Here is a 25,407-nt window from a genome sequence, read left to right on the forward strand (position 1 = left end):
GCAGTGGTTCATTACATTTGCAGGATACATATCTCATCATACGCATATTAAAGATTTGCTTTCACGATGCTTTCTCCCAAATCAAGAGGTCTGAAGTCAGGAACGTGATGTTATTGTGAGTTCTCCGGTCTGGGTCAGGATTTGATTTTGTAACTCTGATATTTTATAAGCATACTAGACCTGTTGGGAATCATTAAAACTGTGAAAATTTGGAAGTACAGGGTAAGGAAATTCACATTTACTGAGTGCTACAATGTGCCAGACATTTGTCACTTCAGTTGAATCACTATCCCAATTTTATTGATGAAAAAACTTTCCCAGGGCTGGGCCTGCATTTAGGATTTAGAGGTAATTTCAGATTCAATTGGTTCCAAAATTTATACTCTTTCCAGCACATAATTCTGCCTCTGATGAAGAGCTAAGTAGCTGTGCACTGATCAGCTATAAATGGGGAATAGCATAGTATTTATACCTGGAGTGGAGTTGTGTGATCTCATATGCCCACACCTTTTTATAGTTCATAGAGTTTGTGTAGACTCTCCCTAAGGGAACACACAATAATTGAGGTTGGAAACAGCTTAACCCCGAGTCATAAAAATCACTGACATGGGAAACTAAGAAGAAAATGGTTGCCCTTAGTGGGGAAAAGATTGTGAGCTCCTGGTATGGACTAGGTATTCAATGGGTGGAAGGAATGTTTTCAGCCTAGAAAAACATGACCTCTTGAACACACTTATTTTTACACCACTACTGTTGGGTCTTTCAGAAAGCATCGTAATGACAAATATTTGTGTGTTTGTTAAAATAAAGTCGAAGCTTTTTAAACAGTAAAATAATTTATATCTCTTCCCCAGACCCACCTCACCCACCACACACATTCCCACACCACATCACATGGACACACAACACAACTCCTCACCAGTTAGTAGGTATCCCATGGCAGCCAAAACAGGTATGGAAAGTACATTCTTGTTTTCCTTCTTTTCCACAGTGCAATGTGTGTTCTATAAACAACCAGAGAAGTAATTATGTTGGTGGGCATTCGTTACATGGTCAAATCTTGAAATATAATACAGGAATGTGCTAAGGCAAGGAAATATTTGCTTAAACTAATGCCTGGAAACTGAATTGGTATGCACTTCATAGTAAAACAAACCCCACATCTGTCTTATTATCATATGTCATACCTGAATGGGTGGGGTAATATTTACACTTTTTTCCACTTCTAGGCTTTCCGGTGTCATCTAGTCTGTGCATGCTAGAAAGTTCCGTGTGTGTGCGTGCATGTGTGTGTGTGTGTGAGAGAGTGTGTGTCTATTTCACATTGCCTATTCCAACATCTGCCGTTCACTCGGAGTTGGAGCACTTACCATTGCAAAACTGTTACTGGCATCTTCGAAATACACATTTACATTCCACAGGTCTAGTAAATGGGCTCTGTGGCTGCATGATGCCTTTTGTTTAAAAGAAACCCAAGTGGCAACCCAGCAGTTTCCATACAGCTGCGTTTTACACTGTGGCAGTTGAAAAGTGAAGTTCAAAGGATTTTTTAGAATCTGCTGCCCCAGCAGGTACATTTTGGGGTTGGTTCTTTTTTTTTCTGTCTTTCTTTTTTTTTTTCCTGGTATTTAAAATGTCCAAACCTTCTCGCTTGGCTAGACCTTTCTTAGCTAATGCAGCTTCTAAGCTGCCGTCATCTAAGAGGGATGATTTGAACAGCAAACAGAAAAAAATCAGTTTAGGGGAGAAGATTTTGAAAACTGGAAGTGAAGGAAAGCAGCAGGTGCAAACGGCCGCCCTGCCTGCTCAGCGGAAGCCTTCGCCACACACAGGTAATGTTTTAAACCGGCTGCTTTTGTCAGCGTATGCTTAGAAACTTCTTTCCTAATAATACTGCCGGGTAACTCAAATGAATGAGACTTGTGGTTTCAAAAACGTATCCGTGTATGTGAATATAGCATTTCCTGAAATCCTAGAGTGTGTTCCTAAAATAACCAATAATTAGGAGGCAACAGAAGAACTTTCTTTCATTAAGGAATGATGAGGAAATCTGATTCTTTCCACTTCTCTTTGAGAATAACAGATTTTATCCTTGGTTGTGTTTCACAGACTTTCAGAATCCAGTCATATTCACATGAAGTTTCTTTTCTTTTGCTTCTCTGTGGGAAAAGAAACAAAACAGGGAGGAAAATGTTCTAACATTAACTAGCAAAAGAATTTTTGCATGCTTAATTTTTTGCAGTTTCTTTTAAAAATGAATTTGTACCTGAAATTATAATCTGCCTATGTGGTTCCTTCCCAAACATGACAAAAATCTCTACTAACTTTATTACCGGGAGCATTTAAATGAGTCTTCTCAGGTGAATATCAGAATGTTTTACTTAGCATGAATATTGTTAACTGTTTGACCTGGAATTGAGAAATGTAGTAACCAAATAAAGCTATGTTATTTTTGTGTATATAATAACAGAGAGTAATGACATTATAGCTTAAAATGTAATAATAATTTGCTCCGTTATACCAAGAACTACATTTTAAATCACTAAGCAACATGTGTAAGTATTATTTTTATACATGTTGAGCACTCTACCTAAAGTGTAATATTTGGCCTTGTGATTTCATACTAAAATAAAAAATTGTTTTAATATTCTTATAACTGGAAGTTTTTGTTTTATAGAAAAATAAGTAAGTTCATCGTACAATTTTAATCCTGACCTCTTCTCCATTAAAAACGATTACAGATGAATAGCCAATAATACATTTTGTGCTAGGTACTATTTCAAAGATGCAAATCTCTGGAAATTTTATTTTTCCTTAACTTGGCTTATTATTGTTCTATTTACTATGACTAATGAAATATTTGTACAAAAACTCTTTTGTTAATCAAAATACTTTATGAAAGACACATACAATGAACACTGAAGGACTTTGGAAACATTGATAGAAGTTGCTTAAGGGACTGAATTTTGGCTGCTTAAAAGGAAAGTAAGTTCTCTGATGTTATAATATGTTTAAAAGTCTAAAAAAAATTCTAAAAAAGGTCTATCACCTCAACTTGAACAGTATCTAAACATTTACATGAGTTATACATATCTCATGTAAATGTTTACATACTTTTCAAGATATATATATATATATATATATATATATATATATATATATATATATATCAGTGTGAGGTATGCTGTGGATGGAACTTTTAAACAGACAATCTAAGGCTAAATGCATATTCCATAGATTATTCAAATTATTTACCTTCTTTTAGCAACCTATGGGGACATCTTTGAATAAACTTAATGAGTAAAAATAGTTTTGCTTTGATAGCAGATTTGGTTTGGGAGTTAATTAAAACTAATTTGAAATCTAGAGTGATTTTCAATATGCAAGGTCAATATAGATAATGACAATTTTGTAAAAAAATTAACCCGGCAGGTGATAAAATAATAAAGTGGTGTTTCCTTTGTATCTACCTGAGAGGATTCAGGCTGTTCGAAAGGAAAAGTTCCACTGTGACAATTTTGAAGCTGGGAGCAGGACTGGATTATTTTGAAAGACAACAGTCATCAGAATGTATAAAAGAATTCTCTTTCTCATAGCCATACATCATGTCAAACAGTACCAATAGGGACTCTTAAATTTGGAGAGCGGGATATTAAGACTGTCTTTACTTACTTAAAATGGTTGTTCTAAAATGAAGAACTCTAAATAATAATCACGCCATCTTAAGTTTGTGTTGAGCTGGCATTGTGTCCTTGCCCCCATGTAAGATCTTAGTGTTACTCCTTCAGAATGGTTATTTCATTTGGTACACAAGGTTTAGTTTAGTCTCTTTATGTAGATTCTCACATGTCTGACTTCCTTCTTTTTCCCCTTGTATAATTTGTTTAGTAGTGTTAAGTGTATTCTGGTACACTTTTAGCTTTTTAAACAAAGTTTGTCTCTTGTTTATTTTATTTTTTAATGAAACTGAATACTAATGAATGTCAACTACAATTTAATATATGTATATACATATATATGTGTATGTATATATATAATATATATATATATACATATATATATATGTGTATATATATATATATATATATATATATATATATATATATATCGTTACAGGATGAGGAGTACAACATAGGGAATAGTCTTATTTATTTTTTCAAGTTAGTGCAGTTACCTTTCCCTTCACCTGTTTTCCTTGCCCCCTATCTCTGCCTCTTAAATTTCTTTTCATAATTAAAAGGTTGATAACAGTTATTTTTTGTTATCGTAATGAATTCTTATATGGTTTGTCTACAGGCTAATTCTCAAAGTTGAAAATCAGTAAAGTGTGTAACAAATAAGGCCTCATAAATATTTTCATTGCTAAGCCAGAAAGTGTGCTATAATCATTTTCTCTTATAGTTTTTAGTCTTCAGTCTTCCCTTCTCCTCAGTATTTCTATGACTAATTCTCCCAAGGACACTATGGATATGACTGTATTCATAGAACCCCCTTTTCTTTCAGATATTTGTATCCCTCAGTCCTTCTGTCCCACCTTTTCCTGTCTGATTATTAGAGCACCTGGACAGGTGTTTTAGTTTACTTCTTTATTTTGCTGAAGCACATTTCGAAGAAATGGCCTAAGAAAAACTAAATAGGAGGTAAATATTCTGAGTTTTTGCATGTCAAAAGTTTTACCCTTTTTTCACATTTCAGTGATAGGTGGGGCAGGCATAGATTTTCAGACTGAAAATATTTTTTCCCTCTTAATATTGCAGGCCTTGTTCCATTACCTTTGGGATCCAGAAGTGTTGATGAGAAGCCCCACATTGTTCACATGTTCACACATTCCTTTGTAGGTGCTATCTTCTCTCTCTCAGAGCTTTGAGGATATTCTCTTTATCCTTGATGTTCTGATATTTCACTGAAGTGTTTAAAAGTGGGGTTTTTTTCCCATTCCTTTTCACTGGATATTTGATGGGCCCTTTTAATTTGAAGAATGGTGACCTTCACTTCCGTGAATTCTCTTTTTATTAATTCTTTAATAATTTCTTCCTCTGTATTTGCTCTAATTTTCTCTTTATGGACCTCCTATGAGTCAGCTGTTGAATCTACTGCATAAATTTTCTGACACGTATCTTCCCTTTTATTTTTAGCTTTGTCATTTTGTTATCCAGATTTTCTTGACCTTATCTTTCACCTCTTCCACTGTAATTTTTATCATCATCATATTTTTATTTTCCGAGAAGCCTTTATTCCTCTGATTATTTTGAGACTAAAATGCATAGTGTTATTTTCTGTATATAATCTGCCTCTTTATTTGCCTAGGTAGTATAGTTATCTTTGTCTGCCCCAGTTTGATGGTACTGTTCATTTATGTTTAGTAATGTGAGTAACCACATCACTGTAATGTTGGTATGTTTTTCTTTCTGTCTGTCTTTTTTTTTTTTCTTAATGTGTCTAGGATATATTTATATTTAAAAAACAATTTATTGAGGTGACAATGGTTAGTAAAATTATGTAGGTTTCAAGTCTACATTTCTATAATACATCATCTATATATCACATTGTGTGTTAGCCAACAGTCTAATTGGCCCCTAGAACAAAAGAGTCTGGAAGCCAACAAACTTTAGGACAGCAGCATTAATATCTAACTTTCACCCCTGAAGAACTTTCTTCCTGATGAAAACCCAATAGATGAAAAATGGATGTTGAAGTATGTGTTGATATGTGCGAACAATTTTATTCAGGATAAGGATATGAGTCAACATCTGAGAAGGTGCCATTTCTTCCTGACTTTTTTATATTCTTCTGAATTCAGTTTAGGTATATTTCCCCCAAATTGTTTTGTCCTGATTTTATTTATTTATTTATTTATTTATTTATTTATTTGGTTTCTTAACTGCTCTAAATAAAGGAAAGCATTTTTAGAAGTGGATATGAGCACTGACCACTAGCTTAGTTTGAAAATATACTTTCCATGTCCTATATATTTGTAATGATGATGATGATGATGATATCTAAGCTCTGTTGAGCTCTCTCTTCTGAGGCAATATATAATAGCATATAATCCTTACAACAACTTATGACATAGTACTATTACCATCCGTATTTTACAAATTAGGAAATTGAGACAGAGAATATCAGTTATTTTCCTAAGATCATGCAGACAGAAAAAGGTAACACCGGAATTCTGATTCTGGCAGTTTTTAACTTCTGAACTCGCATACTTCATCACTATGCTAAAGTATCCTATAGAGAAAACATTTACTTCTTGAGTTCTCTTTACTTTCCTTTGTTAACCTTATCTATATTTGTCATCTTCTACCTAGTAATAGATGAGAAGTAAGAAATATAAGTAACGTGTATTTCCGTATTTCATTTGCCTACTTAATTCTGTTAAAATTCAGTATGTCGGAAAAGGAGTATGAGACCACCTCTTATGTAAAATTAATCTGAGGTTTGATGAGCAACTTGTTCATCAAAAAAGTTAATAAAATTTATTAAAGCCTTGTGATTGGGTAGTCTTGTGATTGGGTCCCTGGAAAAAACTGTCTGACATTCTGTAGTTTAGAATATGTTCTTCTGGTTTCGGCCTTTGTATTTATTGCCCAGGGTTGGTGTTTCTTAGACAAAAACAAAGAACTAAAAAACGAAGAGAACAAATTTCAGGATTAAACATTTATCACAGTACTGTAAATGTTTTTCTAAAATTTAGAAATGAAAGGATATGTTAAATATAGGACCCTGTAATTCCCAATATGTACACTCATTGCTTGTAGACTTGAGTGTGTATGCAGGGGGAGAGAGAGAGAGAGAGAGAGAGAGAGAGAGAGAGAGAGAGAGAGAGAGAGAGGCTCCGCATACAATTCAAGAAAAACTCTTCCGTCACACATGACCTAGTGGTCCAAGTACAAGCCTGTAGGCCAAAAATCACTCAAGTCTAATTCTTTTCTAACGTAGGCTCCCTCTATGGCCTTGAGCAAGGCAATTATCCTTCCTGACTGAGTTTTATCAACCATTAAAGAATAATAATGTGTGGTTTATGGGAAGAAGTAGTGATGAGGATTAATGACTTAGTTAATGCGTGTCCAGTGCTTCCAAGAGCATATGTGCCGCGTGGATACTCTAAGGCAAGCACAATGGAATCTCTATTTACCTTCAACTGCTATGGAAGGTAAAAAAGGTATTCTTTTACAAACATCATGCATGTACCTACATCAGGAAAACTCCATAATAAACCCCGGATTACGTGTCCTACACCACTCTTTATGTTCAAACAGGTAACCTCACATGCATCTTACTTGCCATGGGACATATTGACTGAGGTTGTCTATGGATACCTGCAGCCCAATACTGTCCACCTCTATAAGTCAAAAATATTTATAACTCGAGTGCAAAAAGTGTCTTTTCTCTCTAGTAGGGTTCAAATCCATTCTGGTGACTGCAGTGACATCAGGCCTTGCACATTAAACTCTTGCACAGTTAAGTAGCATGGAAGGTAATAGTGGCTATGGGTAGGCAGGCAGTGTCTCTAAAAGCTGTACTCAGTGTACTGCTTTTTGCTGTAACAAGCTGATCACACCAGTAAATGGTCATCACCCTGTGGCAGGGCCTGCACTTTGTCTAGTATATTCCAGAAGCAGCAGTGGGTTTGTATTGATCATGTACGTTCCTTTATCTGACTGCCTTTGTGAGTAATACCACTCATTTTGAGTTTAGCTAAGGCCAAGGGCACAGTATTTCTTCAACAGAGCAATGGCAATTTGTGCTCACAATTACTAAATTCATAGTTTTCCTCATTATTGATACCGGTTAGTCCAGACTCATGCGTTACACATCTGTATAAACCAGTAAGTCTCTCCCCATCCTATTACTAAAACTCGCATAGCTTAATCTGGGTGGTTGTTTTACAAATAAAAACTAAACATACCTAATGCATCATAACAGCAGTTAATGGCAATTTTTCTTCAACTAGATGTAGTATATGCTGTGACTTTGTATATTGAAAATTAACATTTACTTCTAGAGTTTTCCTTGTTTTCCTTTATTAACCTTGTCTTTATTTGTCATTTTCTACCCAGTAATAGATGAGAAGTAAGAAATATAAGTAACGTATATTTCCGTATTTCATTTGCTTACTTGATTCTGTTAAAATTCAATATGTCAGAAAAGGAGTATGAGACCATCTCTTAAAATTAACCTGGGGTTTTCTTTCAACTAACCTGTGTGTTTTCAGTTACATTGACATAGCCTACTTAGCCCAAAGAGGTCAACAACTCACAGGTCTGATAAAAAATTAAATGCATCTGCATTGGAGAACTATAGGCCATGGAGGATAAAGACAATTAAGTCTCAGAATTTTAGAGTGGGATAAAAACTTAAAGGTCATCTAATGTATTTGTCTCTTTTGATTCATACGGAAAATGTTTGGAGTTACTTCTTTTGATCAAGACAAAAGGTGCACTGGCATTAGCTAGTGTCTTCTATCTCGATTCTCTTTTCCTTCTATATATATATTATGCAGAAAAGGCAGAAACTGCTAGATCTTTAGGTTTCCCTTCATATGTTCATTTCCTTAACATGAACTCCTTTTGACCTCTGATCTATAACGTCTCTTGTACTATGATATCTACACTCCTAGTTCTCTGTTGTTTACTTGCTTACTCCAAGTTCAAGATGGTTGGGCAGTGAGTTGTGTTCTCACTAGTTGTACCGAATCTTTATTAAATTTTACCACTGTAATTAAATTATAATCAGGGCTCATTTAATCTGAAAATTTGTGAACAATAGTTCTTATTATGTTTATAATATACAGGTTTGCTTTTGGTTGCTTATCTCTAATGTACCTAATAAAGGAATATATTTCTTAGCTCAATAAAATTAGAAAATTATAAAATAATTTTCTGAAAAAAATAGTAATAATAATTTTCTGTTTCTCCTTTGACTAGAGTTCAAAGCTAAAGTAACAAACTCTATTTTTATGAATATTTTCCCAAAGTCTGTATTATTCGGTACCTTCTAAAATTTAGATCTGTGTCCCAGTGAATCTTTTCCTCTAAAGAGAACTTAAGAGATTGTATACAATCACAAATGAGAAATTTTGCCGACCTCAGTAGAATAGTTAACCACCTGGACTACTTTTTCACTTTCATTCCCTGAACTTAGATTTTTTTACCTTATTGCAATATATTACTTCCAACTTTAAGTTTTATAGTCTAATGAGCCACCATATCTTCAAAATATGTCTACTCTATAGAATTTATTTAAGTAATCAGTATTTGGTCAGTTGAAAAATAATCAGAATTAGTGTATATGAAAGAGTGTGTGGTTACCTTGTTATTTGGGTATGTGTTTATAAAAATTCTCCTAAGCAAATAAATCATCTCAGTATATCAATATATACTGTATGGGCTCTAATGAGTAATTTCATTAATCTTGGCCATTTAGGAGAAACTATCATGAGCCACTACTTGTCTGTCTGCCTATAAGGCTACTTATCTCTTCCATAATCACATAATACCAACCTTCTTAGGTCATGGCCAGATATGAGTAGGATAAGTGTCTGGGAATTTGAAAAATCTAGACAGAAGAAAAGCCTTCCTCTTAGTAGTGCTGCTATACCAAGTTTACTATTATGGTCTCCTGAGTTAATCTCGAGGGTCTTAAATTAAGTAAAAGAACTCCACTTATCACACCTAGTATGTGGTAGTCTCTCATTTTTGCAACAGGGAATAACTCAGATGGGTTCAGGTTAATTTTATTTTCCATGTTTCCAAAATGTACAATTACATAACCAAAATAAGCTAAAGAAAACCACAAATAGTTCAAGAATACTTTTTTATATACAAGAAACATCAGTGATATATATCTGTCAAGGATACAGACTTTTTTGATATATTTTGTATTTCTTGGTCATTCATCTTTACAAATATAATACATAAGTTAGAAATTAAAGGAAATTCATTATTTAAACACAATTATTTATTCAGACTACAGCTATTATGCTTATATTTGACAATTTATCATATGCATCATGAATATGTATAATATTATTAGGTTGGTATATTGAAGATTTTGAAATTAATAAACTGAAGAAATTTCATTTGAGCATATATTAGATATACACTAAATTAACTTTATTTGAGTCAATGTTTTAATACTTGATTCTGGTGATTAGGTTGTTTTCTGACAATATGATTCCTACAATGCCTTTACTCATCGGCCCACCCCGACCTCCCCCAAAGAGCACATTGACTATGTGTCTGGCATTGTGCTAAATACTGGAAAGTTGAAAAAAAAAAAAAAAAGTAAAATAAGGTTTTAGTCCATGAGGGAGATCATGTAATGATTGGGATATCCAGATTATCTGCATATCTAAATAGAATTTTCTGAATGATTTATGTACCAAATTGTGTGAGTGAAGAAGCAGAGAAGGCTCTTTCCCCAGATAATAGGTGTTTACAGGGAGGGGGCAAAGAAAGCATGATAAAAGACTATGTTGTATTTAGGAAATGGCAAAGTAGACCAGTGTTGAGTGAGTTAAAGAGAACTGGTGAGAAATAGATGGAGGGAGAGAGAGGGCTATTTGGAATGATTGCAAAAGAGAAAAGGATGTTCATTTTTTCATTCCTTCAATGAACAATTATTGGGTCCCTACTGTGTGTCAAGTGTTGCTCTAGACTCTAACCAAGTTGAAGGCCATGATAAATGAAGGCTGTGGTTCCACAGGGCTTACTTTATAATGTGGGCTCTACTTACTTTATAATGTGGGCTCTATGACAAAAATTAAACGAGACAAAGTGATAGACAATAATGGGAAGCTAGGTGGGAGCAGGTTCTGGGAACTAAACAGTTCTGTTTGTGATATGAATGTGGTCCAGTTACTAAGTATCCAAGAGGCAACACGAGATAAGGAGTTAGAAACCTGGATCTAGAAACCAGATCAGGGCAGGGTGTACCCATACAAATAAGTGGATCATCAATAGACAAATGCTATTTAAAGCCATGGGATTGGCTGAAATCACCTAGGGAGATGGAAGGATGGGAGGTACACAAAAGAGAATGTGGCCTGTGTCTGACGATGCTAGGGAACTCCAACATTCCAGGGTCAAAGCAGGAGCAGAGGTAGGACCAAAATCTTAAGGTTCATGGATACCAACTTGAAAAGTTTCTCTTCAAACTCCAGATCAAAGTATTCTAAACATTCCCTCCCAACAGAAACAAATACATTCATGCCACTTCTGTAATTGCAAACAAATACTCCAAGTATGAATTTTCTTTGAAATATTTTATATTTGAAATGATGCAAGTCTTATAATCTACCCCATAATATATTGTTGGCTTACTATAACATCGTGTTTAACTGAATTACCGTCAGAACTAAAATGTTTCTTACCATGTTTAATTTATAGCTTCAGATTTCCACAAAAGCCTGTCACATATCACTGGCAGTATCCATACTCCAATCTAAGGAGAAAGATTCAGCAGTGGGAGCCATTAAGAGACTTTCAACATCCTTACATTCATATTTCTAATATATTATCTGCATCACATAATTCTTATCGATGGTTTGTTAGTTTTGTTGGCTATCCTTCATGTATCCCTGAGAGTGGAGATTTTCAGTTTTTGATTACGAACTTTTTTCTCAGAAGTTGAAGACTGATTTGCTACTTCAATTTCTAGCACAACATAATGTGAATTTTCTTTATGATGAAGCTTTTATTTATATTTTTAGAGATTTGTGAAGATACATCTTGAATATTTAAAGATCATATACTAGAAAAATCTCAAATCTCTTCTATTTATGTCCTACTTATTAAAGTTATGACACAAGGATTTCAAATAGCTATAACTAGAAGAATCATCAACAAATAACAATAGAAATACATTATTATTCCCATTATTTCCAAACAATAATGTACATATATTATTATGTACATCTCAGTACCTAACAGATGTTCAGAGACTGCTCTCGCAGGAGACCAAAGTTAAAAAAAGTGGATTTTAAAAAAATACGATATATATCTTTTTTAATGTCTGGATGATCTGATGGGAAAATAAGGGAATTCCGAGAGAGAGAGAGAGAGAGAGAGAGAGAGAGAGAGAGAGAGAGAGAGAGAGGAAAGAAGGAAGAAGGAAGGCAAGAACGAAGGAAGGAAGGAAGGAAGGAAGGAAGGAAGGAAGGAAGGAAGGAAGGAAGGAAGGAAGGGAGCTTCAATACAAAAGAATAAGTGAAAGCTGGAGCGATCACTTGCTTAATGATCTGTTAATCCCTTGTAGCCTAGGGAATTTTAATAGACACATTCAGTGGAGAAAAGTAAATCCTGAGTACCAAGAAGGATAGTAGTTTTATTAGAGACCTCTAACTCTACATACAGCCAGGGTGACACCATCAATGGATGTACAAGGAAAGATAGCTGCAGAAGGACACCATGGAGAAAGCTCTTGACTCAACCTCATGTCTGTGTAGAGAAGAATAAAAGAAAGGAATATCCTAAGAATATCTAACTTCATATTTTTCGCTCATGTGGTCTTAGGGCCTTACGGTCATATTAGTGTGGAGGAAGGGGAAAAAAAGCCCTCAAAAAAACTATTTAATGGCTTAATCTTGACAGTGTCCCCAGCTGCCTGGTGGTAGAAGACAAAAATTGTCTTGGAAAGAATACAGTTTATATCCAGGTCTCTTAAAAATTCCCACAGATAAAAGTCCAAAAACATGAGCTCACAATAAAAGTTCACTAAATATACAAGGAAACAACTGACCATGAATGAGACAGGAAGGGAAAATAATCCTATAGAATGAGATCTACATCAATTGCCAATATTGGAATTATAGATATAAAATGTGAAATAAATGTATTATATATATTTAAAGAAAAAAATTCTAACAATATTGAATAATAGATGATTAAATAGATCTTCTAAACATATAATAACTAAATGTAAAAACTAAATGGATTTGTTAAATGGTAGACTTGGTAGAATGAAGAGGGAATTGGTAAACTGGAAAATAGACTTAAAATTCCTAATACAGTGCTGAGACAAAGTGATGGAATATATGAAAAAAGTAGTTAGAAGATATAAAAAAAGAGTGTGGGAAGTTCCAACATAAGTCCAATTGGATGTCCAGGAGACTATATGGTGACTAAGAGAGAGGCATTATTTGAAAAGATACAGCTAAGAATGTTTTAGAATTGATAAAAAGACAATATCTGAAGTCAGGAAGCCCAACCATCCCCAAGAGGGATACATTAAATAAATAAATAAACAAACAAACAAACAAACCAAAACCCCACATCTAGACATATAATAATAATAAGTAATTGTTTAATTTTATACCTATATGGAGGGTTATAATCAAATAGCAGTTACTAGATTTTAATAAATTGCATACTGTGTAGACATGTCTATGGATAATACATTAATATATAAATCAATTATTAGTTTTATAACTGGGCCAAATACACTTGAGAGGTACGTGTTTTATAGTCACATCTTGCTTCTTGAAGCAACCAGAAACTCAGTAGTTAAAATTCTGAACATAAAGCTTAATGTGTAAACCTGTTTTCTCTTTGGCCATGGAAGGGAACATCACTGCTAATTTGTTCAATTTTTTGCTGGAAGTGTTTTTAACTTACTGTCTTTTGCATATTATCAGTGGAGAGGAAGGTTACAAAAGGAGAAAACTATTTAGAGAACAATATGCAAATGGATATTAGAAAATAGAATTTTAGGAGATCATTATTTTATATTCAGAGCATGTGTTTCTGTCACTGAGAGCATGTCTCTATGGAATTCAACTAGTATTCAGGTTGCTTGGACATTGTAGTCTCATTAATATTTTTAAGGATGTTTCTATAATTATAATTTCCTGAGTATTCAAGAAAGTAGTTACTGTATCTGCTAAATAAATCACTGTAGCTGTTAGCATACCTAACAAGACCAATTAAAGGTAATTGGTCATTATCAGGGAATTAGTATTTCCCTTAATAGACAGTCCCCAATTATTGAAGATAATATAAAGCTTGCTTCTTTTTCTGGTTATCCATCTAAACAGTTAGGAATTCTAAAAACTGTGCACACAATTATGGAACCCTCTTCTCTATGAATGAATCAGAAGTAGACAAAATATTGCAGCTTTTGTTTATAAAACCTTCATTGGGGGAAAAATGGTTCAAGAAGTACCTTTGTGCTCACTGGTTTACTTACACATTTAAAACTTTATTCAGCTGTGCTCGCTTTGGCAGCACATATACTAAAACTTTATTCAGCTGAACATAATGCACTTAATATTGGCCATCATAAAGCTGGCTTTTCTCTTCCAACTTGTACTCAGATAATCTCAGTATTTCTCCAAATCTGAGCTTTGATTGTGCAATGAAATCAGCAAAAAAGAGGAGAGGATTAGTATTTTTTAATCTTTCTTATAACTTAATATTTAATTGAATAGACACCATGCTTACTCCTTTCTGGTTTTGAAACACATGTTTTGTGAAGTCACATTCCTGGTTCCTCGATCTTGTAATGCCAAGTGACAAGTGAAAGATCAAGTACAGTTTGGTGTGGACTTACACAAGTTGAAAAATATATTTACACTGTATTGAACACTTAACTAAATACCGTCAGCTACTAGATAACAATAAACATGAACTGTGACTGCAGCAGTGACCCTGAAAGGGCATTATTGTCTATCGTCATCAGAAAGTAGGAGAAAAAATATGGTGAGTGTTGAGGAAGCAATGGGGAATTATGGCACGGAGGGAGAAGAGAAGATAGATGAGAAAAATATATTTGGAAAATGACAAAAATAGTAGAATATTATTTTGTTTATTATTTCACCATCTTTTCATCAGCGTATGGAATCCTTAATTAAGAAGTACTTCCTCGGAAGTATTTTTTATGAATGTTTTTGAAAAACAAAGAGGGAAAATGTTTATTGTGTTTTGATAATAAAAACCCAGTTCCAGAGGAGGGATATCTTGAGAAGCACCGATTTAGTGCAGACATCCTAAATGGAAGATTGGTCAATTAATCAGGAATGAAGAAATAAATATTGTTCTTTCCTAAATGTATAAGGTAAACATAAATAATAATAACATGATCATTTTCATGCTACTTTTTAGAGACTCAAACTCAGGCTCTCAATAACATATTACTTTTGTAAGATCCATTGAGGGGCAGTGTGTGCTGCCTGACAAATGTGATCAAAGAGCGTCAAGGGTCATTAGGTCATTCAAAGGTCAAATGGCAAGGGTCATTATTGAGCAGCCACCACTACAGAAGCCTAAGCTATGCTTAGAACACTGATATTCCAGCAAGACTTGGAAGAATGTTGAGAAGGGGTGAATGACGTGAACAAATTTCCAGTATCAAGTTCACTTTGGAAGCAGTTTGAAGGATTGGGGATGGAGCTTAAGAACACAGGCAGAGAGGAAGTGAACCTAACAAAGAAAGACAGAATCCTGGCAGAATGAAGACTCAGTTCAAATGCCTCAGCAGCCTTAGGCAAGCAAATAAGCACTCTTACTTCAGAAGCATTCAACTGAAGCTGGAATTAAGGGACAAGCTGTGAGGCTGAAGAAGAGATATACGAAGGAAGCATAGGTGATATCTTTTTTTTTTTTTTTTTAATTTATTGGGGTGACAATTGTTAGCAAAATTACATAGATTTCAGGTGTACAATTCTGTATTACATCATCTATAAATCCCATTGTGTGTTCATCACCCAGAGTCAGTTCTCCTATCACCATATATTCGATCCCCCTTACCCTCTTTGTACAACAGTGGGGTGAGGGAGATGAGAGAGAGTGAGGGATTTAAATTTCTGCCTGAGTCAACCAAGTTTGTGGTGAGCCATTCAGAGAGCCATGGACTAGGAGGTGACTAGCAGCTATGGGGAGGAAGGTGCTAGAAATAATCAGGGACATATTGAGCTTGAAGTATCTGAGGAATACCCAAGTAGATGTCCAGGAGCGAGGTGGTTATCTGGAGCTGAAATGCAAGGATTCTGGGCTTCATAAACAAATTTGGAAATTATCGGCTTATTAGAGCTTTGGATATGGATAAAATTGCTCAGAACGCATGTCAAGAGCTGAGGAATGGAGCCTGGGGATTCGAGATGGTCTTGTTCTAGGTACACTTCAGATGAGGCAGTGATAATAAACTGGAGCAAACTTATGATCTGAGGAATGGTTCCAGGACTGGGAGAAGGGAGGGATGAATGCTACTCCAATACGAGTGTGTCAAGAGAGGGTGGGGCTCTCGGTACTTCCGAAGCAGAGCTGAGGCCAACTAGGGGAAGTTAATGGAGGGAGCTTTAACCTTAATGTAAAAGAGATCAAATTAATAACTAGAGTGCCACAATAAGCAGACAGGCTGCCTCATGAAGCAGTGAGTTTTTAGTCACTAGGCCAAATGGGGGATGAGGTGGAGAAGTTTCTGCGTTCAGTGGGCAGCAGAATTACACAAATTTTCCTGCTTCTTTCCACTGTCAGATCCTGGAATAAACTGTGTTCTGTGATAGAATGACATACAGTAAAATTTCAGTATAACAGAAAATAAGTGGACTGTCCCTTTAAAGAAGGATTTGAGGTTGTTTTTGCAAAATAAATTTAAAAATGCTTTTGGTATTGCAGACATTTTCATTTTCTGTCTGTATTTACCTAGTGTTGTCCCATTCCTCTCCAATTTTCTCTGTTTTCACATGTTTCTCCACAAGAAAGTGTCAGTACTAATCTCAGTGTTTGTCACACAAATAATGTTGAGGAAACCAAATAAAAAAAAAAAGATCAAAGAAAGGCAGGTCATACAGTATTCCTTTGAGGCGTGATGTCTTTTATTTTTCTTTCTGTTCATATAATGTGGAATTCTCATTTTATCTCCTCCAGTGCCTGTCATTGTAACACCCTGTACTTTCCTCTCTCCGGTCTCAGGGCTCTCTGTGCCTCCTATGGAACTGAGGAAGCTGAGAAAGTCCTTCTGCTCCTCCTAATAAAAAAAAACATGTTATCAACATTTTTAAAACTTATTTTGAGTTTATCGTTTCTAGTTTCATCCTCCTCACTGAATTGTCACAGTAGTGATTCATTTCAGTCAGAGCTACGTTACATACACTTATTGAACAATGTAGGTCCTCCATCTGATTATCTCACGTTCGTATTATTGTCGCTTCATGGCTTCCCAAGTGACTTGAAAATGTTGGTTCTGTCCTCCATTCTAAAAGCATTTCATCCATTCTTAATGCTGTGCTTACTAACTCACCTTATTTTTTTTTTTTTAATTCTGGGAGGTCATTACTGAAGATGGTCTAGCCTCTACAAGAAGCCTGGGAATTCTTCTGTTAATCCAGTCAATTGGAGACATTTTCCATGGGAAACAACTTGAGTAGGGCTTTAAAGGACGTAACTGATAGTGACACAGACCTCATCCATGTATTGGCTTCATCAAGACCTGAGGCAGCGACTGGTAGCCAGGTCACAATGTCTTTCAGTCACTGCCAAAGTAGCCTGGCCAGACTGTGAGTCACCCCAGGCCAGGGTTATTTTCCTGCTGAGCCAATGTGAAGACTGATGTTGAGCAATTATGTCATGTTTAATACTGAACACCCAGCATCTACTTCTTGGAGAACTTACTGATGTTAGACAGAGTGGAGACATCGGGGCTGCCCCATTATCTGGCAGTGTGGCTAACTGTGGACCTCAACAGACGCCTTTGCATTATGGCCAGGCAGGAAAGGTACCTACTCTGGGGGCTTGTTTTCTGGGCCTCTCCCCAGAACCCACCAGCTCATCCTTGTGTTTCTGCAACTTAGGGTCCAAAAACCTTAGGACAGTGGCGGGTGACCGTTTCTTTTACTTTTTTGGGGTACACCGATTCTCTGCTCCTGCTTCCTGGTGATTCTAGGAATCACATTCATTTCCATGTGTAGAAACTAGCTCTTTCAATCTCCACAGCAGCCCCATGTTACAATGAGGAAATTGAAACTTAGAAAAATTAAGTGCTTTGGAGGAGGGTTAGGGGGATGAGTGAAAAAAATGAAAGAGATTAAGAAGTACAAATTGTCAATTATAAAAATAGTCATGGGGATGTAAAATACTACACAGGGAACATAGTCAATAATACTCTAATAACTATGCATGGTGTCAGGTGAGTACTAGACTAGTCAGGGGGTCACTTCATAAGTTATGTAAATGTCTAATTACTATGCTGTACACCTGAAATTAATATAGTATGTCAACTGTAATTGGAAAATAAATTAATTTTTTTTAAAAAGAAAAGTTAAATGCCTTATTTAGGGGTCTTAAAATTGGAGCGTTGCAACCTGAACTCAGGGTCCTCTGTCTGCAACATCCATGCTCTCTTCTGTCCTAACCAATAACATAAAGTAAAACCCTGTTCTCTGTACTGTGTTAATACTAGGGAAAAAGACAAGGAGACTTGAATTTTTGTGAGTTCAGAAATTTTTTCAAGGATGCTATTATACTCTAGACCTAATAAGCTAACACTACTATTTAAAAACTCATCGTAAAAACACCATTTAAAGGAGATTCAGATGTAAAGGACTATGAGAGTTAAGAGAAGAAACATTTTTTAGGCAAGCATTAGGCCTAAGGATATGAATTGGGCTTTGGGCTTTGGGGACTGGCCACTCTTACAGGGTGGAAGCGAGATGGACGAGTGCGCAGGAGACCCTGAGAAGTCCGGGCACCTGGAGAAAGGATGAGCAGTCGAGAAGTTTTTCTTACGGTACAGCTTTACCTTACACAAGAACTTTCTAGGATTTCTCCTCAGCAAAGACCAAACCATATGCTTTAGACCACAGTTTTTCTCTCAAGTGAGAAATTTCACAGTGCACACTCACCAGCAATGCTGATGTGCAGACAAGTACTGGGCTGTAATCTTGGTGTTTCCTCTGACTAGCGGAGCGACCTTTCACCTCCCTGAACCTAAATTTTCTCTTGTAAAATGCAAGGGCCACAGTAGCTCACTGGTTACTAAGTTGCCTTCCACAGCATTCTTATTCCTTGAGACAGTGATCCACACCATGGCACTTTGGGTTCCTCTTGCACATGGAACACCCTGGAGAGTTATATTAACCCCCCTTCACCCCTCCACTGATGGATTGACTTAGGAAAGAATTTGTCAAGTGTCCATAATGTGCAGGGATTGTGGGAGAAGGGAACTATGAGAGACACATGAGTTAAAAAACACTGAAATGCAGAGAAGAGAAGCTATTCTGTGATACATAACTGTCAGGTTTAGAGTGGAGGTACAGTTTAGGTACAGCGGCCAAGCAGCAGTAACCCACACCCCCATGGAAGGCCACATGAAGCTTTGTAGGACCACGAGTCAGCTCTGAGCAGCAGAGTTGGGTCTGGGCACCAGTAAGCTCTCCTGGTACACGTTATCAAATGGCCACTTATTATCTCTCGGTATGAACAGTATAACAATCTCCATTTTCCTTAGAAAATAAATGGAATAATATCATGCACCCCTTCCTGGCATTATATTGTCACTTAAAGGAAATAAGATATGCCTATTTAAATACAGATAGGTATCTGATTATTCTTATTTCTTTGATATCCTGAAACGTGCTTCCTGTAAGAGATCTATAGTTGGTCTTGGATAAGAAATTACCCATTCCATGATAAAACATTTTTTTGGTATCCAAATTGATCTTTTGCGAAGGGGAGACCACCCCTGTCGCTGGTCGTAGATAACTTTTGGGATAATGGAACAGCCCACATCTACATCCTGTCACTCACACACATGGCCCCCTGTAGCAATATTTGCATCCCCAATGCCTGGCTATATATGACACAACTGAAATGAAACACTGATATAACTGATAATCTCTTCTGAAAATTCAGAATTGAATCTGAGAGATGGTAGGAAGTTTCTGTTGGTACTTACAGCAGAATATCCTGCCACATCTAAATTGGACCCAGTGCCTAGAGAATCAGAGAAAGAGAACTTATAGAGAGGGGAAAAAATAAACAGACACGCAGAGAGGGATAGATGAGAGTGACAGAGACAGATGACACTGCTGAATCCAGACTTTCATGTGGCCTTTCTGTGCCTTGAATGGAATAGCCCCATATCCTTAAAATCTTCTTTTTTGTTTAAACTAGTGTCAATGGTTTTCTGTTACTATTACTAAAGGAACCCTAATTAAATACCCTGATTTCCAAGGCCTTCTTTTTCTTTCTTATTTTTGTTTAAGTCTTCTTGTATGTGTGTCTGTTCTGGTGAAATTTTAGCAGAGTGGAAGATGAGAGGTTTATTCCATTGTGAATGGCTACCAGCTGAGCAGGCTTTTCTAACCTCTGATGATACTGTAAGCTGTCTGGTTGTTTATACAGTGCTCCCGGGTCAATGTTTGTCCTTGGTTTTATTTAAGAGGATGGAGGAAGAAGAAGAGACACTCTGTCCTTGACATGACTAGTATTGCTCAGTGGCCCATCTGTTTTCTTGAGTCATTAATGGGTCCTTCCGGAAGCAGACAGTCCTTCCTCAAGCATTAGGTCAGCAATCCTGATTAGAACCGGCACCAACCACCCATGAAACTAGAAGCTTCCCCTGAGATTTATTGTTACAATAATACCTCACTAATTAACCATAATTAAGAGGAAAAGCCCATCTCAAATGTAAGATTCTAAAAGAAGTAACATTTTAATTTCTTCCAACTTTACACAGTGATTTAAATTAGGTTCACCGAATGCATTTGACCTAATGCATAAATAAAAATTATTTCTAGATAGCACATCAACTTAATATATGCACTTGGGGCTATGTAAATGGCCTTTAAGGAACAGCTTATTCTTTCAGGCAGGCAATTTAAGCATTCTAGTATTAATAGTTTAATAAGTGCCTTTTACCATTGAAAACACAATGATTCACTTAATCTTTACACTTGTCAAAATTATTTTTAAACAAGGAGTGTCTGAATTTCAGAGATTATTGTATTTTTGGATCAATATGACAATGGCTAGGGGAACAAATCGTATGTGTTGGAGTTTCATGAAAACCTATTTTTAAGCTTTGTACATCTTTCATAGGGGTTTACATTACAGTTAAAGTAATTTATTTAAGAGTCTAGTGGAATGATTGTGTTGAAAATGTGCTGAAAATCATTTCTCCTACGTGTTTGATAATGCTGTAATCTTTACACCATGGTTCCAATTTACAAAGAGACAAGGGCACATGCAAATAAGCCTGTGATGGGATGTTTGGTGCCCCATATCATTTCTACTGATGTTTATTTGCTGTTTATGAAGTCTGAAAAAAATGAGCTGGGAAGCCAAAACTGGAGGTGAGCCGAGACTGCTTAAATGACTACACTAATTTCAAGCCTGCAGGAATGTCTCTTTAGGACACCTGACGGTTGCTGCATTGGGTTATCAGGCACATAGTTTTCATTTGTTTTCTGTGGGGGAAATGGATAAAGGCTGGGAAGAGAGCTAGGCACAGCATCCGGATTGGTCCTGGGACAGCACCTGCCGAGGGGTCTGAGACAGTCTGACTCACACAGGCATTCACCTCCTGGTGGAGCCTCCTCCCACCTGGTCCCTCTCCCATCCTGTAACATTGGATGCTGTCAGCTTTTGCCTTGCTTTTAACCCGAGCCCCTAAAATAATCTGCATAGTCTAGGAGGACGGAGCATGGCTGAAAAACTAAGGCAGGTTTGCAGACCTCGATGGAAACTGCCTGGTACATCCTGGTGTTGTGCCATAGAAGTAGGAGTTGCCGCCTTGCACAGTGGGCCCAGAAGTGCGTCTCTGACTTCACGGGGTCAAGTTTGCTAGGGGCGTCCTCTTGGCAGATCTCCCAACCAGTTAAGATGGGACTAAACACAGCATTCAGGTTGCCAGGATTAGTAAAGGAAGAGGAAAAGAAGCTTCCTATGGTTGAAGGCCGTGGTGCTTTGTCCCCACTTGTATGTAGTTCAGCCCCTAGTGAGGAATGACTGACAGGCTGTGGCTAATGTCACCCAGAGGGATTTATTGTGCTTGGCCAGGGCACCAGCCTTTGTCCTGAATCTTTTGGGCTTCAGTATTTTCAGCCCAAAAAAGTGTCTGTTATTTGTTTGGCACCTTTGCTTCCTTTTCACAAACATTCACTTTATATAAAAATAAAACATGTGTGAGATACCCAAATCAAGGTTTCCTACAGAACTAGGATCAAAGAAATGGCAGGAGTCCAGCCTTTGTCCCAGTGCCACTCGCAATGGCTGCTTTTGACACCGTGGTCAGTCTGCATGCCTCACTCCAGTCGTGGCCTCCTGGTCACAGTGGGCATGTGGCCCAGAGGACCTGGCCTATGCGAGTGCCTGAGCGTCACCCTGCCTGACTTCTAATCCAGACCCCACTTCTCACTCTGTGTAACTCTGGCAAATTGCTTCCTCTCTCTAGGACTTGGTTTTACAAAAAATACAATTAAATAAAATAAGAGGAAGTGGTCAATAATTGCTAATTAGCTCTGTGATATAAGTCTGTGATATAAGATGAGTCTTTGTAGATCCTGGGAGAAAATTAATCTCCGTCTTCTTATCTAGCACTTCTTTGCAACAGAGAAATAGCAGTTTACATTTTGAAGTGCTTGGACACACATCTCTCAATATTTTGTCCATCGAATGTTAATTAAATTATGCTTGCTTAATAGGTAAGGTGACGTAATAAATTTAAAGCCAAATATAAATCTAAAATTATCAAATTAAGAAGTTGCAACTAGTTAGATACGAGGGGGTAGAGTTGAGACTGTCCCCTTCCCTGGGTTTCTGCCTCCTGTGGGGGGTGGGTGACGGTACCGTTCACTCAGGTGGGGATTACAAGGGAAGGCATGTCAGACAGGTTGATGATCAGTGTATCTGAAGACCTGTTACATTTTAGGTGTCTGTGGAACATCTCAAAGCGTGGACATCTGGATGCTGGACATCAGGAGACAAACCAGCCTGAGAGCTAATATAATGTTGTAGTTAGCAGTTAGTGAGGTCTTTCCACTTGCTGTCTCTCCTCTCTGGAGCGTTCCTTCTCCAGACACCTGCACTGTTCTCTCCTCATCTCCTACAGATCTTTCTCAAAGTGTCATCCTTGCCATAAGACTCTCCTGGCCACCTGACTTGAAGTGGCAAATGTCTCCTACCCAAGCATTCCTTGTTCACTTTCTCTGTGTCATATTTTTTTCCATAATATGTGTCATTATTTAACCTACTACATATTTTACTTACTCATTTTCCTGATGATATTCCATCTATTAGAATGTAAGCTCCATGTGGGCATGGATTTGTGTCTGTTTTGCTTATTTCTGTATCCCTAGCAGCTAGAATGGGAGCCGGCACATATAAGCACCTAATAAATAGTTGTTGGGTGAGACACTGAGCCCTTACTGTGGGCACGACACTAAATGCTTTACCTGTATTTACCCAATTAATGTGGATGAGAGAAATAAATTTAGATGACATAATTTTATGGTTAGTAATGAGAGCCAGGAAAATGAATGAGGTCTGTAGGGAGAGGGTTTAATGAAAAAGGGAAGAAGACCTAGAACAGAGTAATAAAGAACATGATTCTTCTAGACAGGCAAGTGTGGAAATGGACCACACATAGGAAACCAAGAAATGCCACTCAGAGAACAGGAGGAAAACCAAGCTACTGTAGTGCTTGCAGACCAACTAAGGGAACATTTCAAGAGGGAGGAGATGCTCAAAGGTGTCAGATGCTACAGAGAGGTCGGTTTAGGTCAGGAACCAAAAGGTGATTAAGAGTGATGAACCAGTAGAGCCTGGCCACCTTCGTCTGCTGCATCTGATTCATTTCCGACTAGCCCCTTACCAAAATGGATAGATTTGTCTATTACTTCGTCTTCTGACATATTGCGTATTGCAAGTATAGAAATGACAGAGTTTACTTTTAAGCAAAATGTAGGTGATGAGATATATATATAGCTCAGTGGTTCCTAGACTTTGGAATGTCATGAACTGGTAACATTTGAGAGGGAAAATAAAAAATGAGTCCCTGTAATACTAGACTACCTTGCCAATCATCTAGTCATTCCTTTCAATGAATAAGGGCAATCTGACCAGAGGCAACGAATAAATTAGTCATTTAAGGGACATGAAACCCATATAATAAGATAGTTTGTATTGGCTGAGCTTCTGTTCCTCAGTGCTAGCTAGAAATTCTTTGGAAAAGGTACGACTTCCAGTCCTTTGCTACTAACAACTTTCCCCATTGTGGGTATGATTATGTGCCCTGCTTCTTCATTTGCTGTAACTCACATCTGTGAAAGTCTGGATTGAATTAGAGAAAATACTGGCTCCCAGCGGTGCCAAGGAGTAGCCTCAAAAGTTTTCAACATCTTTGCCCAGTAATCTCTGTCAGCCTCCCCACTCCATGCCACGAATAAATATACAGTCATGCAATCTCAGTTTAACATTGTGTTTGTTATGTCACTTTAAGGCAAGTCTCCTGGTCACCCTCACGCCACACACACACACACACACACATCTGGCACTGGGCAGGTGAGATTCTATGTGATACGGTGTCTGTTGTTGGTTGGTAATAAAGTAAAGCTTTAAAAGGAAGAGACTACTAAAAACAGGATGGAAGTGACTCTAAATAGGGGCCTCAACAAAGGAGGCTATTTTTCTAGGACCAGCTCTGCCTTCGGGGGTTGAGCAAATTAAGGATTTCCTTTGCTTCTGACAGTATTTCAAACTAGCATAGCCTTCCTCATTTTTGGAGAGTACAGAAACTTATTCATTATCAGATTGACATTTGCCAGAATACTTGAATGTCAACAAAGACAAGTTAATGATTGCTAACTTAATTATTTCTCATATCCCCTTTGGAAGTTTCCATGTGTACAAGATTTTAAATACGGAATATGTCCAGATTGGTTTTGTTGTTGTTGTTCTTATAATAATCCTGAATTTTATCAAGGACGCAATCCAAGTGAACTTGGAATAGAGCTTTAGTTTCATATTTTCTGGCTAATGTTCCATAAATGTCAAAACTTTGTAGTTTAATGGGAAGTGTGTTTTTTTTATGTAATAGATATGCCAAACATTAATGAAGGGAAGAAGAGAGAGAATGACTGAGAAATGCCTTCTCAAGCTCAAAAGCATTGAAATTAGTCTTAAAAATAGAAGTTGCTTACTATCAGGAGTGGGAGGGAGATAGTCACAGACATAAGAACAAACACAGCCTGGTCCTTGCTCCCAGTTTCCCATGAGGGACTCACGGGGTGACCTTGACCCAGCTGTTCAACCAACTCATGCCTGTTTCCTTCATGTGCTCCACAGAGACTGTGAAATGCTTTCGCCTAAGTGACACTGAGGCTTCCGGCTGATGCAGGGGTATTGTAACAGTCCTGTGACATGGCCTTATGTCCTCCTCATCACCCCACTGCCCTCTAAGTCTCTGGGT

At 37.0% G+C, this 25,407-nt stretch overlaps 1 protein-coding gene across 6 annotated transcripts in view; it reads left to right on the forward strand.

Moving 5' to 3' along the window:
• The window catches only part of KIAA1217 (KIAA1217 ortholog), a 749,802-nt gene that overhangs the window by 322,070 nt on the left and 402,325 nt on the right, over window positions 1–25,407 (forward strand). Inside the window, exon 1 of one of the 6 annotated variants that reach the window (XM_074324912.1) lies at window positions 1,701–1,832. The exons of 2 other annotated variants lie outside the window; for them this stretch is intronic. The gene's annotated coding sequence lies outside the window, so the exon portion shown is untranslated. Of the gene's footprint in view, window positions 1–1,700; window positions 1,833–25,407 lie in introns of those variants that run through there. 3 more of the 6 variants (XM_074324913.1, XM_074324921.1, XM_074324922.1) reach the window with 3 other exon arrangements.

The sequence above is a fragment of the Rhinolophus sinicus genome, linkage group LG02 (genome assembly GCF_036562045.2).
Source record: "Rhinolophus sinicus isolate RSC01 linkage group LG02, ASM3656204v1, whole genome shotgun sequence".
Classification (NCBI taxonomy): domain Eukaryota; kingdom Metazoa; phylum Chordata; class Mammalia; order Chiroptera; family Rhinolophidae; genus Rhinolophus; species Rhinolophus sinicus.